This window comes from Adiantum capillus-veneris, chromosome 14 (assembly GCF_014529385.1).
Source record: "Adiantum capillus-veneris isolate H3 chromosome 14, ASM1452938v2, whole genome shotgun sequence".
NCBI lineage: Eukaryota > Viridiplantae > Streptophyta > Polypodiopsida > Polypodiales > Pteridaceae > Adiantum > Adiantum capillus-veneris.
Window position 1 is genome coordinate 16740017 of NC_140944.1, and position 17797 is coordinate 16757813.

The window sequence follows — 17797 nt, forward strand, 5'->3', positions numbered from 1 at the left end:
TCTCTCTCTCTCTCTCTCTCTCTCTCTCTCTCTCTCTCTCGTGTTTTAGTGTGTGAGAGTGTTCCATTGGTGTTAGGTTTAGTGTAAATTCCTTGCTTGTTTGTGGGTTGCTCTAACGATTCTCCTCTTTTGCGTCCTAGTTCGCTCTTAAACTAGGTGGTGCCCCTTGTGTAGTTGGGATTTGGCTGTGGGTTTGTTGTTTTGGTTTGTGTTGTGTTGTGCTCCAGCCCCATTGAGCAGCACGGGAGCCTTGAAGGGTGTCTAGAGGTTGCTCTTCTTGTTGCCCGCCCCGGACCGCCTCAATTTTGGTGCCCCCACTGAGGACAGGCTTGTGTATGTTTTGTGAAGGCTCAACCTTTAGCATAATCAAGTAGCTTGCATGAATCACGAGAATTTGTATGATCCCTTCATTCCCATTCCAAGGCAAAAGGTACACATAATTGTTAGTACTAAGTTGCAATTTCAGCGAGTAATTCGTAGAATTTTAGGTCCTCTTAGGTTGGTAGAGATAAACACATGAGTAAATCCTTTTATTTTGCCTCTCATTAGGTACGACCTTATTTTGGACGTCTATATTTTTGTTTTGTTTTAAGAATTAGGTCATGCATAGACCATGGATAATGGCCCAGGAATACAGGTTTTTCCCTTTCATTTCACTCCACACATTAGAGTAAACATTGCAATTAGTAGAAAAATCCATTTTCAACAACGTATTGTATTCATGTTTGGTACCCAAAGAGTAGGAGAAATTCTCGCGTCACCAAACCCTTTCATTCTACCTCTTATTGATTATCATAGGTAATTTGATGTGAATATTTTTATTTTGTTGTAGAATAGATTGCAATTTAGAAAATATTATTGTGTAAATCTTTTAAAGAAAGAAAAAACAAAAACCCGTCACTTTGAAATCAATTCAATGGAGAGCCAACACCAAATGTCTGGATATCCTCTTTTCTTTGGAGAGCCTGGAGAGGATGGAGAATTATTTCTAGCGAATTTCAAGATGTCTTGCCGTATCAAGAGGATAGTAACTGATCAAGAACGTGTAGAAATGTTTGAGGTGGTCCTTAGGAAAGATGCTAGCACTTGGTTTGACTCTTTGCCTGAGGAAGTTAAAGGGAATTACACGGAAGTTTTGAATCGTTTCAAGAAATACTTCTTTGATCCCCAAAACACTCAGAAATTATGGCAAGACATTGTTTCTCATAAGCAAAAAGACTTAGATGACTACTACTTGTACAAGCAAGAGTTCCTACGTCTTTGGGCTCTATGGATAAGAAATGTTGCTAACCCTGGTGATGGTGCATAATTTCTTAAGAAGGAGAGGTTCATAGCCGGACTCTTTCCTGACCTTAAGGTAAAAGTTGAGGCGGGTGCACCTGCTACCTTTGATGCAGCTGAAACTAGGGCTGCTGAGAAATATAGGAAACTCAAGTGCTTAAGGGGGGAGGTTCCAATAGAAGGTCTTAGACCCAAAGGTAAGTCACAAGCATCAACATCTAAGGAGCTTCCTGAGGTAACGGCGGAAGTGATTGAGAAGTTAAATGAATCTTTAAGCAGCTTGTCAATTCACCTTGCACAAGCCGTAGGTCCAAAGGGACAAGCAAAGAAGTCTGAAGAGCGAGACCCACGACCTAGGAGAGTCTTGCAATGTTGGAATTGCGGTGAGTCTGGACATGGGATGTATAATTGTCCTTGGCCCCGTGGGGAGCCAGGGAGACCTAACTTTAATTACCCAGTGATGAATGCAGGTGAAGGAACTAGTCAGCAACCACGGCTTATACAAAGGCCAAATGGAGCAAGACCACCTCCACAAGGAGTGGAGGGAGTTCCACCTTTGCCAGACCCAAACGTGCATGTGGTAGAGGTGACAAATTCAAGAGAGGTTGACATGGAAGCAAATGGCATTAAGCGTGGCCGAGGGAAAGGTAAGGAGAAAGAAGGAGTTACATCACAAAGTGACCATGGACGAGAAAAGAAGGCAAAGGAGACCAAGGAAGCTAAGAGGACTCGACGTCGTATCAACCTCCAAGACTTTCCTCTTGGACATGGAATGGCTCCATACAACATGTTGGAAGACATGAGAGGTAAGGGTCCTGATATCTCATGGCCTCAATTTCTTGCATTATGTCCACAAGTTAGGAGGGATTTAACAAGGGCAGTTAGCACTAGGAGAAAGGTAAAAAAGAGTGTGCCTGTTGTAAAAATTACACAAGCTGAAATGAATGAGGACATTACACCTGTGCTAGATTGTTACATAAAAGGGAGATTGGTTAGGAAAGGTCTAGTGGATGGGGGTGCACAAATTTGCATCATGACATAGGGACTCATGCAAAAACTAGGCATGCACATCCATGAGACACCTGAAATTAAGGTCAAGATGGAAAAAAATAGCAAGGCTAGGTGCGTAGGCATTTGGAAAAATGTTTTTGTGGAGGCCTTTGGCATTAAGAAGGCAGTGGATTTCTATGTCATGTCTACCAAAGGAAATGGTTACCCATTTATCCTAGGGAGACCATGGCTAATGAAAATGCGAGCTTTGTAGGATTGGGAGAGTGGAAAGCTAATTTGCAGGAACGACAATCATAAGAAGGTTTTCTTTGACATGAAGGAGCAACGCCAAGAGGAGCTCCATGAAGAATCATCTCAAAGTGAGACGGAAGAAGGTTGGACCGATAACACTTCAGAAGAAGAAAGTGGCGGCAGCATTACTGAAGAGGAGTCTTCCATCGAAGTCATGGGGGTAAGGTTTAAGCCAACCAACCAAGAGACCTCTTGTCAAGGTTTGGAGGAGGCAGGTTCCCAAGAGAACCAAAAAGTGGAAGATGAAAGAATGCTAGAAGATGCTGTTCAACACAAAATTGAGTTGAAGCCAGAGGCCACACCTAAGGCTCAGAAGCTACGAAGGCTAGGAGTCATCAAGGAGCAGGCTTTACTCAAGGAGGTAAGAAAGCTTCTGGCAGCAGGTTTCATTTATCCAGTGGAGAATTCAGAGTGGGTCTCTCCCGTTGTTGTCACTCCTAAGAAAAACGGAAAGTGGAGGGTGTGTGTGGATTACCGTCCACTCAATGAGGCAACAAAAAGAGATCACTTTCCCCTCCCATTTCAGGATGAGATACTAAATGAGGTAGCTGGTCATGAGAAGTACACTGTGTGTGATGGCTACTCAGGCTACTTTCAAATAGGTATCGCATTGGAAGATCAATTGAAAACAACCTTTATCACTCCTTGGGGTTGTTATGCTTTTAGAGTCATGCCATTTGGTCTGACAAATGCTCCTGCAACATTCCAACGTTTCATGAACATGGTGTTTCAAGCATTCTTTGGAAAGTCAATTAGGGTGTTCATTGATGATTTCTGCATTTATAGCTCAAAATCATTGCATCTACAAAGGGTAGAAGAAGGTTTAGAGAAGCTCTACGACATGGGAGGTCAGCTCAACCCCGATAAGTGCCACATAGGTGAGGATGAAGTGATCTTGCTCGGTCACAAGGTTTCCTATAAAGGCATTGAGGTGGATCCTTCAAATGCAAAGGCTCTTATTGAGCTCCCATCACCGAAGAGTCTTAAGGAGGTCATCTCTTTCGTTCAGAAGGTGAAGTATATGTCACGCTTCATTCACTTAACCTCGGAGTTGCTTCATCCTTTGCAAAAGTTGACACAACAAGTAGAATTTGCATGGTCTAATGAGCTTGAAGAGTATTTTTGTAACATTAAAGTCATTTTGTCAGAGCTACCAACACTCATGCCTCCTTGTTGGGAGTACACATTCTTTGTTAGCTCTAGTGTTGGAAGGGAAAAAATTGGTGCTGTGTTGCTACAACAAGATCCCCACAGTACAAGGATGCGACCCATCTACTTTGCTAGTAGGGTCATGAATGCTTTGGAGAGAGACTACACAGAAGCAGAACTCATGATGCTTTCTCTCATGTTTGCGGTGAGAAAGTTTAGATCGTACCTGCTACCAAAACCTTTTGTAATTCTCACTGCAAATTTTTTTTTCCCTTGGGTGTCATCTCAAATGAATCTTAGTACTAGGATCTCAAAGTGGATTATGGAGTTGCAAGAGTTCCAATACTCTTTCAAGGGAGAAGATAGTGTGCGTGCACAATTGGAAGGGATTCTCACTTATAGGGTACATGAGAAGGAAATTAAGGTGCCTCAAGTAAAGACCCTACCATTGCCACCACCAAAAAGTATTCCCAATGCTTTTGCCTTGTTCTTTGATGGAGCTTTTCGACGAGCCACAGAGAAAGCAGGGGGAGGGCTAGTGTTGCTCAACCCAAGTGGAGAGGTGGTCATGAAAGAGAAGGTCAATCTACCAGGTTCAACTAGCAACAATGAAGCAGAATACGACACACTACTTCATGGTTTGAAGATGTGCATTGGCCAAGGGATAAAATGTCTCATGGTAAAGGGAGATGCACTTCTCATTGTTAAACAGATTTTGGGCATTTGGGCATGCAAGAATGAAAGCTTAAGGACAAAAGTTCATGCCATTCGTAAGATGTTTAATCAGTTTAAAGAAGTGCAACTATATCATATTCCGAGGAAACAAAATGAAGATGCCGATTTACTTGCACAACAAGCAGTTACATGTGTTGAGAGAGAAGTGCAGGTCATCATGGTGGCAGCAGCTATCAAGCAACCAAGATACCAGGGATTGGAGTCATTGGCTCCCATTATTGGCTACATTTTGGAGGGTGAGTTTCCACAAGACTTCACGAAGGCTCAGAAGAGGAGACTCATGAAGAAGGCAAGTTTCTATCTCTTCCTAGAAGGCTCCCTCTATCAAAAAGGGAAGGATCAAGTGTGCAAAAGAGTACCAACTATCGAGGAAATTCCAGCCATTCTAAAAGGTTTGCATGAAGAGGCATGTGGTGGTCATTTAGCCCAAGAATCAACTGTGAAGAAGATTTTGCTTGCGGGGTATGTTTGGCCAAGCTTGCATGTGGACGTTCAACATTGGTGTAAAAGCTGTCACAATTGTAAGATAAATGGAAATAGAAGGTTGGTGCATGGCCCGAGGCAAATAGTTCTTGCAAATGGACCCTTTGAAAAGTGGGGCATTGATGCTATGGGTCCTCTGCCTAGGACAAAAAATGGTAAACTCTACATTCTAGTGGTTGTAGACTATATGACTAGGTGGGTGGAAGCTCAAAGTGTGGCAAGAGTGAATGAGAGGACAGTTAGCAAGTTTGTGTACAATCACATTTGTTGCAGATTTGGCACACCTTTGGAGATTGTTTCTGATAATGGTCCAGGGTTTAGGAAGGGCTTGCTCATAGAAGTTTGTGAAGAGCTTCACATTCTACATCGACATAGCACACCATACTACCCACAGTCAAATGGTTTGGTGGAGAAGGCTAATGGTGTCATTGCAGGAATCATTAGAAAGATGGTGCAAAACAAGACAAAATTATGGGATGACTTCTTGGATGGTGCCTTGTGGGCATATCGAACCACATATAGGGAAGCCACGGAGTTCACACCATTTCACTTGGTCTATGGTCAAGAGGCTTTGCAGCCTATCGAGCTCAACATTCCAACAATGCGACTTCATGGCAAAGGAGCACAAGATGATCAAGAGGTATGGATGGATCTACTTCTTACGTTAGTGGAGCTTGAGTGGAAAAGAGAAGCAGCATATGAGTGCTACAAGAGGAAAGCCACACAAGCGAAAGAAACGCACGACAAGAAACTGAAGGACAAAGGCATCAAGGAAGGAGAGATTGTGCTAAGGTATGACAATCGACTTGACAATCGTTTTGATGCCAAGTTTGAAACGAGATGGTAAGGGCCATACATAGTCAAGAAGGCTTTCAATTCTAATTACTATCAGCTTATGGACTTGAATGGTAAAGAGCACTCCAGGAAGGTAAACGAGTATCGCTTGAAGCCCTATTTGCGTCGCCTTCTACCAAAGGATCTACCAAAGATCTGTCCAAAGGCCGCTGTCTCATGTAAGTATTGTTACATGAAGCATAAGTGTAACTCCAACCAAAATTCTGAGGGGCCAAACAATGAAGATCTCGTCAAGGACTCTCAAGCACTCTCTTTAAAAAAGATGCTCTATGATGGTACATGAATATACCATCATCCTGGGGAAGGGCTAATGATAGCCGTTTTTCGGCTCTCCATAATTGCCATACTAAGTTACTCCACCCTACCAAATTCATCCAAACGCTATGGCTATCCCTACCATTTCACTGTACATAGGCGTGTGTGAGTTAGGGGGCTTTTCCCATATCTTCTTAAAAACCCTCAGCTAGCTAGTCACTGGGCTAGTTGAGCCAAAAAAATAAAAAATAAAAGTATATTATGGCCTCTTTGTGTGTAAATATTTCATTGTATATATGGCCTAAATATAGGGATTTTTTATTATTATTTTGGTATTTTATTTAAATATTTCTACTTAGGTGTGTGATTTATTAAACCTATGTACACCTTCTTTCATCCTCTTACACCATAATTATATTTTTTGCCAATATGTACATACTCTAACCTCATATTTTTCCTTTATACAAATCACTCCCACATTTTCACCCTCACCCTCGTGAAAACAAAAAATTGATTTCTACTCATTGGTTACGTTTATTATATTATTTACTTGCATACCTTTTCCTCTTTCACCCAAAATAATTCAAGGAGGGACCATATCATATGATTCCAATAACTTTCCATATCCATAACTCCTCCATATTTTTATTATTATTTTTACTCATTATTCTAACACCATGTGCTCATTGAGCTAAAGTCCATGAATAGTCCATACACTAGTCCCACCATGTATATATTTCTTTATTCACCAATAATCCTCCTCCATGCATGGGTCAAGGGCAATTTGGATGCTTTGTATTATAATATGACAAAGGAGGGGCTCACTCTTGGATGCATTGTACAAATTCAACAAAGGAGGGGGCCACTAAAAGACTTTTGCAGGCATAAAAACAGGCTTTTTTTGGTGAGAATTTTGGCACCTATCTCCACTCCAAATTTGGAGCGGTGGCCAAAATAAAAATGTAGCCCACGCTCTGAATAATCACCTCAAATTTTTTCATGATTTTTGGAGCTACCAGCGGTGAGCTATCATTTTTTGAGTGGACCCCAGTCTGCCCACTTTTCTCACAAGTAGCCTTAGTCTTCTCTCACCTTTCCACACACCTACTCACTCTTACACATCCCTCCCTCTCGTTCCCTCACTCAAACCTGCAATTTCCATGGCTTCTCCCACCCTCTTCACCATTACCCTTCTCTCTCATCCCTATAGTTCTTTTATGAACCTCTACATACATACACCCTCTCCATGTCTCTCTCTATTGCTTCTATGTTACAATTTCATTTACCTCTCCTAAAAATATCTAAAATTCAGCATCTTAATCATGATAACTTCTGCAAATTGAGGATTTTTCATCAACAAATCCTCTTTTCAACGTGGTGGTCAACCGTGGCGGCGGCGTAAAGAAGCGAAGAAGAAGAAGAAGACCAGTGGTCATTTTCTCCACAATCTACACAAGGGTGAGTTCAAGCTTCTTCAAAGCTTCACCATCTCAATGATTCTCTTTTAATTCACCCCTCTTCCTTCATCAAATCAACTCATCCTACCCATTGTAAATGTATCACTAACAATTCTAGTGATTATTACCACTAACAACTAACTTCTCTTGTAAAAATGCACCCACACTATCAACATATGGAGTAGGCAACCGCACAAGTAAACTAAATTCACTCACTCCCATGGAAGTTTCTCTCCTTTCACCACATCAATAATTCTCTTACTTGAGCCCACATCCATGTGACTCAAGAGAAAAGAGAGACCCCATTATCATTTGAAATTCATAAAATTCATAATCCTTGATCTTTCCTAATAAAATTGATTAGGCTTAATCCTAATCAAGGCTTCTAAAACCTATAAATAGAACCCATTCCTCCTTGTAAAAGACATCACTATACCATTGTACACTAGATTGAACGTACCACACGCCCGTTCTATCTTGGTTGTAAAGAGAGAGTAAGCTTTCTATACACCATCACCTTGGTGCATAGAAAAGCTTGAGCTAGTTTGAGTGAGTGCGAGTAGAAGATATTCTTCCTACCATTGGTGTATCTACCCCAACATCAATGAATTGGTAGTTTTGGGTGCAATTCATGTCCAAAGGCTCACGTTTCTCCTCCAATTTGGCTTGGCAAACTCATTCAGCTTCATAAGGTGACTTGTTTCATTGAAGGTTGTTGTTTTGTTGCTTGTGATTCATTGGCTATTGTTTGGCTACCATTGTAAGAGGGTGGATGGTGAGAGGGCTCCCATAACCCTAAGACAATGTGCTAGTGATGCTATAACCAAATCTTGTCACTTGATTCCGCAAGCTCTAAGTTCCTTTTTGTGCAAAATATAAAGTTGAAGCTAAGTTGTACACCATCTCGCTCTCTCTCTCTCTCTCTCTCTCTCTCTCTCTCTCTCTCTCTCTCTCGTGTTTTAGTGTGTGAGAGTGTTCCATTGGTGTTAGGTTTAGTGTAAATTCCTTGCTTGTTTGTGGGTTGCTCTAACGATTCTCCTCTTTTGCGTCCTAGTTCGCTCTTAAACTAGGTGGTGCCCCTTGTGTAGTTGGGATTTGGCTGTGGGTTTGTTGTTTGCGTTTGTGTTGTGTTGTGCCCCAGCCCCATTGAGCAGCATGGGAGCCTTGAAGGGTGTCTAGAGGTTGCTCTTCTTGTTGCCCGCCCCGGACCGCCTCAATATCTATCTTCAAGTCAAACATAAGAAAGTGCATGACAACTTCATGACCAAACTAATCCTTGGCAACGACTGTGCCGAAGGACTAGACTCCCTAATGGCACCCAAGCTGACTTAGAGACAAGCGCAAAGAGCGATCCTCTTGCAAAGGAAATAAGAGATCTATGTGAGTATATTGTTTTGGGTCTTCATGAGGAATGGCTAGATGATTAAGTTAATGTACTCAATAATCCCTCTAATTAGTTCTCTCAAGAGCAAAACACATTTGGGATATCCCATCACCTTGCCTCCCTCCTAGCCATCCACTTAACACACCATCAAACTTTGCATCTTCTATTGAATGTGCACTTACGCTTCACACTCTACTTGTACTCTCTCTCTCTCTCTCTCTCTCTCTCTCTCTCTCTCTCTCTTTCTCTCATAAGCAAGTCACAAAGTGTGAGACCTTGTCTATAATGAATAGCAAAAAATATAAGTCTTCAAGTAATGGTCTAGCTGCCTCATAGGGCATGGCATTGTACATGGTTTCATGGAATAAAGCTTCATAGCTCATGTAGATTCCTTGGGTTAGGCCATTCTTTTATTATCTCAAGCTTTGTTAGATCCATACGGATACCATCTTGAGAGATAATATTACCTAAGTATTGAATCTCTTTCACTCTTCTTTTGGTTAATGAAAAGTTTATTTTCCCTCATAGCTTGAAAAACTACCTGGAGGTGTTTCTTATGCTCCTTTTAATATTTGGATAGATGATAATATCGTCGAAGAACACTCTAGTGAACTTGTAGTAGAGTCTAAATATTTTCTCCATTAGGTGGTTGAACATGGCTGGAGAATTCTCAAACCAAAAGGCATGATAAGATATTCATAAAGACCAAACGTTGTATGGAGCGCGGTCTTTACGATATCTTCATTCACTATCCTTATTTGATGATAGCCACTTTTAAGGTCAATCATACTAAAGTAGGTCGAACCTTGTATCTTATCAAACAAGTCTTCTACCCGCAATACGTGAAACCTATTTTTGATAGTAATATGATTTAGTGCTTAATATTCCACACACATGTGGTATGTGCCATCTTCCTTTTGCACTAAAAGGACTGGAGAACAAAAGGGAGAGGAGCTAGGCCTCACCATCCCCTTCTCTACCAGCATGACAAGCACCTTAATTATCAAGCACAAGAAGCACCTCAAGCATCTAACACCATATTAAAGACTTTAGAGACAATTTGGGAATCACTAATATCTTAAAGATTTGTCCATATGGGCAAATGTCAAACTATTTTTTCAATGCCAAATCCTTCCACAAGGTACTACTAGAAAATCTCTTTTGAATGATGCTCTCAAAACTTTGGATAATATTTTACCATGTGGTCAACTTAATTTGAAAGTGGGAATTGAGAAATTCTCAAACTCACTAATATGGTGTTAGCTTAGTCAGCAAGCACAACAAGCACCTCAAGCACCTTCATCAACAAGCATGACAAGCACCTCAACCTTGGGGCTAGGCTCCCACCTCAAGCTCAGTCCTACCTTGCCTACAATCCTAGCTCTAAGGAAATTTAACACTAACATTTGGAGGTCTTTCAAGCTCCATTAGCTAGCATTGCTCTTTGTTATACCATCCCTCATTTGGACCCATTGACTCTGGTCTTGTCGTCATGCATCTACGATCCCATGCTAAGAAAGATACTAGAAAGATGCACATCAAGATTTATTGAAGCCTACCTGATTAATGATCATTGTTTAGGCCTTCCTACCAAGATATTTTTACGATTAATATATGTCAGATGCACCTTAAAAGAGCCAAAAAAATACCTTAATGATTCTACAAAAGAGTATGTTTGAGGTGATTATAGATGAGAGCTTATGATCTAGAATGCAATGCCTGAAGTGCTCTACTGGCTTGTCTTTACGGCTCATCAATTGAAACTAAGGTGAAAAAGTTATGGCAGTTTGAAGTTTGAGTCAATTGCAGATCCGTACCGGATTGGGCAACTACAATTGAGTGGACAAAAATGAAGTTAATGCATGATCTTGAAGTGCTCACTTTGTGGAGCACATTGTCTTTTCAGTTATTACTAGGTTATGTTTCCTTGGAGGCCAGTTTCATGCCAGGTCGGTCGCCTCGGTACGATCTAGAAATTTCACAGCTTCAGCATGGTTTGTATGTGTTCTATGCAGCTTGAGAAGTCGACATGAATTAATAGCTCATCAGAGAGAGTCTGAGTTGATGAGATAATACGGCTTGAGGCCGGTGTCAGATGCACGCACAACTGAGCTAGATGAATTTTTGGCATTATCCAAGACACTGATATGAGCAATGAAATTTGAGACGTTATTTTCATTTTCAGGTTGCCAGATCTAGATAAGGTTGTGGCAAAGAAGCTCACTGAAGTTCTAATTGAATGCAAAGGGAATGCCTTTGGGCAAATGAAATCACATACGCTTGAATCTTGAAGGCAAGCTCTACCATGCAAAACATTGGCATGTGCAACAAAAACTCACAATAATATTGTCAGTTAAGGGCTAGAGTGAAAATATGTCATGTGAGGAAATGCCTTGGTTGACATGTAACCTAAGTGCCCGTACGGGAGCATACTGAGGTCTTGATGATCTCTTGCAGGTGTTGGTGCTTGCAATGCTTTTTTGGTTGATATGTATGCCAAATGTGGTGTCCCTTCAGGGGAGCTGGCTACCCAAAAAAAACTTAATGGCCACCCGACTAGGAACCAAATGGCCACCCAGTTAAAGCCTTTGTGGGTGTGAAGGGAGAAAAATGAAGGGGAGGCATGGCGAGTGAGCAAAGAAGGAGGTACATACAAAGAGAACGGGACTCGTGCCGGGTGCCAGGAGCATTAGATGGCAACAATGGTGAAGGAAAAAAATGCCAAGATCACTGAGGCACTGGCATTTGGCACCGCTCTTGCCGCGTTTGACCCTCCTCCTTAGACTGTTACCATGTGATCAAGCACACTTTCCCGTTCCACTTCAATCACGGCGTCATGATTGTCGTGGAAGGGAAAAAGTGGGGAGAGTTTTTTTTGGGGCATAGCAAGGGGTGGAAAAAGCATCAAGGAGGGGGAGAAACGGGAAAAAAACACGCTCTGTGTTGCTCTCTCTCGCTCTCAACCAAGAGGATAAGCAAGGCTCTCAAGTGAGGGGCTAGAACGATCTAGGAAGGAGCTTTGATATAAAAACAAGGGCAAGATAGAAGGTTGCAGGAGACCAGCAAGGGAGTAGGGGGAAGAACTTGAGAAAACCCCTCTCTCTCTCTATCTCTCTCTCTCTCTCTCTCTCTCTCTCTCTCTCTCTCTCTCTCTCTCTCTCTCTCTACCTTGATGAGCAAGAAAAGGAAAGATCCTTGGACAAGGAGGTGATCAAGGAGAAGGCAGAGATGAAGAGGAGGAATCAAGAAGAAGGGGAGGTAACCTTTTTGGGCTATAAGAAGGCAGATCTCTTGAGCAATAGGAAGCTCTTGAAGGCAATTAAAAAAGAGGATATTTTAATAAAATAAGTAAAGGAAAGAGCCGGATAAGAAGAGAAAGATGGGATTTGAGAGAGCTCTTGGCAAGCCGCAGAGGAGCTTCTCCATCATCATCATCAAAATCATCGAACAAATCACCAAAGTTTTTTTCTATTAACAACTAATTTAAGTCATGTTAACCCGTTGCAATAAGCTTAAACTCATCAATTAACACTTAATTTAAGTAATCATTATGTTAACGGTTTGCTTTGCATAATCAAGCTTTGGAATCTTGTTCAAGATGCCAGATTCAAGTGTTTAAGATTCATCTACTTTGATTGTGTCTGTTGTTCTCTCCCTCTCATATCTCTCACAGCTAGAGGCCCCTCGCCTTCCCGGCTCACATTTCAAACCCATATCCCTCGATATCTTTGGTAAGCCTGACGTGAAATGAGTCCGGGTGGGAGGTAAAGATGGAGAATTTAGAGCAGATGATGAAGTTGATTGAAGAGTTAAGTGCAAATGGTTTTGATGATAAGTCAACAGTTCTATATTTTTCAGAGATGTTTCAATTGGTTCAAGGGTCTCTGCTTGAAATGAATACCATGAAGAAGAAGAATCAAATGGATAGAGCTTTAGATGCGGTATAGGATGAGAGGCGAGTCTTTGATGGCTATGATCCAAAAGGTTACCTAGAGTGTTATGAGCTGGAAACCAAGTTAAGAGAGATACCAAAAGAGTTAATGATCAGATATTTTGAGCAGTTAGTGAGTTCAAAGTTGAAGGAGAAGATTCAAGAGGTTACCAAAGCCTAAAACGACGACTTGGAATACTTCAAAGAATCTACTGTACAGGTAAGTCATGATCATTATGCAAGCTATCAAGAACAAAGCCCAAGTCTATCAAACTACGCGAGGACAAGTACAATCAAAATTAAAAGATGTGATTGATGAGTGTATTGTACAAGACGCTACCTTCTTATAGGCTAATGATGAAGATATAGTTGAAGCTGTGTATGAAAAGCTGGGTTTAGCAAATGCCTTACATGAAGTAGAAGTCTTTGAGGGTGAGGCTCTACAACCTCAAGATACACAGGGTGAATTTTGCAAAGAACCTAATACATGAAGTACAAGAGGAAAAGAAATTAGGGGATCAAAACAAGGAAGGGGCTAAAGCTCAAGAAGAAATTGTGCAGGTGCATGAGTGGAACCATATTCAAGTAAACATGCATGAAGATTCGGTTTGAACTGATAATTTTGCTACTGACTCAGAATTAGATCAAAATGTTTTTGTTACAAATTCTACCATAGAATTGATTGATGATATTGGTACAGATTGTGCCATAGAATTGATTGATGATACTGGTACAAATTCTATCATAGAGTTGATTGATGATACAGATGTTATAAGTCAAAGCAAGGCTGCAATTGAGAGCAGTAGGACCATGGATTTGCGTATACTAGATTTGCCAAATATGGAAATACCAGATTTTGAGGACTTGGTCAAGCAAGAGTATGTGCTTCATGATCCGCAAATGCTGATTCAGAGGGGGTGCAGACTCCTTCATTGTTGACAGTTTGTTGTGACGCACAACTACCAAAGTGCCAACTGATCTTGAATGTGATGATAATGATTCAAAGGGGGTGTGGATTCCTTCTTTGACAAGTTTTTGTGATCCAGAGCTACCGATGTGGAAAACTGATCATGGATTTGTTGCTGCTAATTTAGAAGGGGAGCAAACCCCTTCTTTATCAAGACTTTGTGACATAGGGCTCACACTATGGCAAAATGATCATGAACTTGATGATGGTGATTCAGAGGGGTGGCATAGTGAAGTGAAATCTCTTGGTGTTGAATATGATTGGTTTCATTGTGTCGATGACACAGACAAGATAGTAGATTATATTTTCAATGTGCATGCTGAACTTTCTTCCACAAAAGTGCAGAGATGTTTGGATGAGGGTGAAGGACTTGAAGAGGAGTTTACAGCAGATGTGTTTAGTATGCATGTCATATGTGGATATCTTAGTTTACAGCAGCCTGAGATGTGTAGGATGGAGGGAACTTCTGAAGCAGTGGATCTAGATCTTATGTGCTTATTGGACAAAACTTTGGAAGATTTTCAAACACAGATGCTAAGGATATCAATCAATCTAGATTCATGCATGAGCAAGATGTAATTGCAAATGATGATGACCTTATGCAGTTGTTGGATGATGTTGTACTTGATTTTGAGCCTCTAGAAGATAGAGAATTGTTTTCTGATGCATCTTACAAGCCTAATGAAGAGATTTTTGCTAGATACTTGATGTATTCAAATATTCATGATTGGGATTCCAATACTAGTGAGAGTGAAGGTGCACTACCAATGCTTTTACCTGTGAGACTGATGATCAACAATTGGATGAGCCAGCTGCACAGGGGATATGGTATCTAGTGATACTTGATGCTATATGGATTTGATGTAACCCTATGATATAAGAGATTTTGAGCTAGCTTTTGACCTAGGAGGTGACACATATATGCATGGACCGGGGCAATTCACTTATATGCCATATGATCCTAACGGCTTTCATGAAGATTTGTGGGCTAATTTATATTTATGCTCTATTGATTGGAAATTATTGTATTTTCCCTATGATTCTAAAGGATGGTGCAATTTGTTTTTAAGGAATGCTCACAGTGGTGCAAATGATTGGTTTCTTGTTTGATCCTGGGGGCTACTAAAGTGCAAGTTGCAGATTTGAAGAGTAGTACCAGTTATCTGCTGTAGCAGATTGCATAGTACAAAGTTTAGGTTTCTAGATTATGCTAAGTCAAAAGAGTTTTTGGTTATGCGTTCAATAAGATTACATGGCTGGATTTGAGTTGACTTTTTTGGACAATTGATGAAATATCTTCACATCTTTTGAGTTGGTTCTGCTACCAAAACTTGATGTAAAGGACTTGACATCCATTCTGTGTGCAGATAGAGTAAGACATACTTCAGCTTGATAGGGTTTCCTAATGCGAGCTTGATGGTCAAGCCGTGTGCATCATTAACTAGAGCACTTGAGTCTAGCGGGGTTCACTAAACATGGTTTCCATAATTGAATGATTTGGAGATACAGCAGATATAATTCAAATATTTCTTATGGGTAGCTACCTAATGATTAAGATGGAACATTGATCATAGGACATAAGCCTTATATTATTTTTCATATGTTTACCAGTCACGTAAGTCTGATGATGGAAAAGAGCTTAAGGTACGTATAGCATATGCAAGGGGTGTATGTTGTGCAGTTGCACTTCAATGCTAAGAAAGAAATAAAAAAGATGCACATCAAGATTAATTGAAGCCTACCTGATTAATGATCATTGTTCAGGTCTTGCTAACAAGCTATTTTTATAATTAGTTTATGCCACATGCGGCTTAAAAGGGCCTACAAATACCTTAATGATGCTAAAAAAGAGTATGTTTGAGGTGATTACAGATGAGAGTTTATGATCTAGAACTGCATTGCTTGAAGCACTCTACCAGCCTATCTTTACTTCTTGTCAATTGGAACTACGATGAAAAAGTTATGGTAGTTTGAAGTTTGAGTCAATTGCAGATCCGTACCAGATTGGGCAACTGCAAATGAGGAGGCAAAAATGAAGTTAATGCATGGGTGTGAAGCGCTCACTTTGTGGAGAAAGTCGATCTTTTTAGATTAGCAATCGAAGATCTGGTCACCAAGTTATTACCAGGTTAAGTTTCCCTGGGGGCCAGTTTTGTGCCAGGTCGATCACCTCGATTGGTCTGCCATTAGGGAATTTTACAACCTGAGCAGGGTTTTTATGCATCCTATGCATCTTGAGAGGTCTATAGAAATTAACAGCTCATCACGCAGAGTCTGGTTTAATAAGATAATTTGGCTTGAGGCCGGTGTCAGTTGTTGTGGGCACTACTGAGTTGGATAAATTTTTGGCATTATTCAAGACATTGATATGAGAAATGAAATTTGAGACTTTATTTTCATTTTTGGGCTGCCAAATTTTGATAAGGTTGTGGCAAAGAAGCTCAATGAAATTCTAGCCGCAAATGCAATCACATATTCTTGAATCTTGAAGGCAAGCAGTAGCATACAAAACATTGGCATAGGCAACCAAAACTCACAATGATATTGTCAATCGAGGGCTACTGTGAAAAGATGTCGTGCGAGACAATGCCTTGGCTGACATGTAACCTCAGTGCCCGTACAGGAGCATATTGAGATCTTGATGATATCGTTGCAGGTGCTTGGCAATGCTTTGTTGGTCGATATGTATGCCAAATGTAATATTCCTTGAGGGGAACTGACCACCCAAATTAAAACGTAATGGCCGCCCAGGTAGGAACCAAATGGACACCCAATTAAAGCCTTAGTGGGTGTGAAGGGAGAAAATTGAAGGGGAGGCATGGCGAGCGAGTAGGGAAGGAGCCGCAAGGAGAGAGAGTGGGCCTCGTCTTGGGCGCCACGAGGCTTGGATGGCAGCAATGGTGAAGGGAAAAATACCAAGCTTGCTGAGGCACTGATATTCAGCACCATTCGTGCCATGTTTGACCCTCCTCCCATACTGCTACCACGTCATCAAGAACACTTTCCTGTGCCACATCAGTCACGGTGCCGTGACTGCCGTGGGGGGAAAAAGTGGGGAGAGTTTTTTTTAGGGCATAGCAAGTGGTGGAAAAAGCATGCAAGAGGGGGATAAACAGGAAAAAAACACGCTCTCTTGCTCTCAACCAAGAGGAGAAGCAAGGCTCTCAACCAAGAGGAGAAGCAAGGCTCGAACGACCAAGGAAGGAGCTTTGAGATAAAAGCGAGGGCAAGATAGAAGGTTGCAAGAAACAAGCAAGGGCGTAGGGGGAAGCAAGAGAAGATGAAGGAGGGGGAAGAACTCAAGAAAATCCCTCTCTCTCTCTCTCTCTCTGTGTGTCTTTTTTAATTTTTTGAGCCTGCAAAAAGACTTATCGTAATTATAAAATCCAATTCCATTGGGTATATACTCAAGCACCAATTTTCTCTCTCTCTCTCTCTCTCTCTCTCTCTCTCTCTACCTTGGTGAGCAAGAAAAGGAAAGATCCTTGGACAAGGAGGTGATCAAGGAGCAAGAAGAGATGAAGAGGAGGAATGAAGAAAAAGGAGGTAATCTTTTTGGGCTACGAGAAGGCTGATCTCTCGAGCAAGAGGGAGCTCTTGAAGGCAATTGAAAAAGAGGATTTTTTGGTAAAAGAAGTAAAGGAAAGAGCAAGATAAGAAGAGGAAGATGGGATTCGAGAGAGCTCTTGGTAAGCGGTAGAGGAGATTCTCCATCATCAGCAGCAAAATCATCGAGCAGATTACCAAAGTTTTTTTTCTATTAACAACTAAGCTAAGTCGTGTTAACCCGTTGAAAGGATCTTAAACTCCTCAATTAACACTTAATTTAAGTAATTAATTGTGCCGTTAGCAGCTTGCTTTGGATAATCAAGCTTCGAAATCTTTTTCAAGCTACCAAATTTAAGTGTTTAAGCTTCATCTACTTTGATTGTGTGTGTTGTTCTCTCCCTCTCACATCTCTCACCGCTAGAGGCCCCGTGCCTTCTCGGCTCACGTTT